The 1,051-nt window shown below is 38.9% G+C and overlaps 1 protein-coding gene across 1 annotated transcript in view; it reads left to right on the forward strand.

Moving 5' to 3' along the window:
* The window catches only part of GIT2 (GIT ArfGAP 2), a 53,596-nt gene that overhangs the window by 14,426 nt on the left and 38,119 nt on the right, over nucleotides 1-1,051 (forward strand). The window lies entirely within an intron of this gene.

Genomic DNA, 1,051 nt, shown 5'->3' on the forward strand with positions numbered 1-1,051 from the left:
ACTTACATACGTACTTGGACATGCTGTCAGGAGGAATCAGTCCCTGGAGAAGGACATCATGCTTGGTAAAGTACAGGGTCCGCGAAAAAGAGGAAGACCCTGAACGAGATGGATTGACCCAGTGTCTGCAACAGTGGGCTCAAACATAGCAACAATTGCGAGAATGGTGCAGTGTTTCATTCTGTGGTACACGGCGTCTCTGTGAGTCAGAACCGACTTGACAGCACCTAAAACAAGAATACAGTAATCATAAATGAAAATGTAAAACCTAAAACTAAAACAAAAAATAGGAGAAAATCTTGTGATCTTGGATTAGGTAAAGCTCTTATATATGACAACAAAATCCATAAAAGAAGATATTTATAAATTTGGACTTAGTCAAAATTAAAAGCTTTTGCTCTGTGAAAGGTGCTGTTAAAGAATGAAAAGACAAGCCACAGCCTGGAAGAAAATACTTGGAAATCCCATATCCAGCAAAGGATATTCAGGATATTTAAAGAACTCTTGAAACTCAATAGTAAGAAAACATCCTGTCTTAGTTATCTAGTGTTGCTCTCTGTTAGAGATACCACAAGTGGATGGCTTTAATAAACAGAAATTTATTTTCTCACAGTTTAGGCTAGAAGACTGAGTTAAGAGCACTGGCTCTAGCGGAGGGCATTTTCTCTCTGTCTTCTCTGGAGGAAGGTTCTTTTCTCTTCAGCTTCTGCTTCCTGGTTCCTTGAAGATCTCCATGTGTCTTGGCATCTCTCTTCCCCACCTCTGCTTGCTGGCTTGCTTGTGTTAATCTCTTTTCTATCTGAAAAGAGATTGACTCAAGATATACCCTACACTAATCCTGCCTCTTAAAGTACCAATGACAACCCATTCCCAAATGAGATTATAACCACAGGCATAGAGGTTAGGATTTACAACACATATTTTTCAGGGACATAATTCAGTTCATAACACAACTCAGTAAAAACTGGACAAACTCTATACAGATGGCAAATAAGCACATAAAGAGAAGCTCAGTATCGTTAGGCATTAGGGAAATGCAAATTAAAACCAC

The sequence above is a fragment of the Trichechus manatus genome, unplaced genomic scaffold (genome assembly GCF_000243295.1).
Source record: "Trichechus manatus latirostris isolate Lorelei unplaced genomic scaffold, TriManLat1.0 scaffold00061, whole genome shotgun sequence".
NCBI classification, from domain to species: domain Eukaryota; kingdom Metazoa; phylum Chordata; class Mammalia; order Sirenia; family Trichechidae; genus Trichechus; species Trichechus manatus.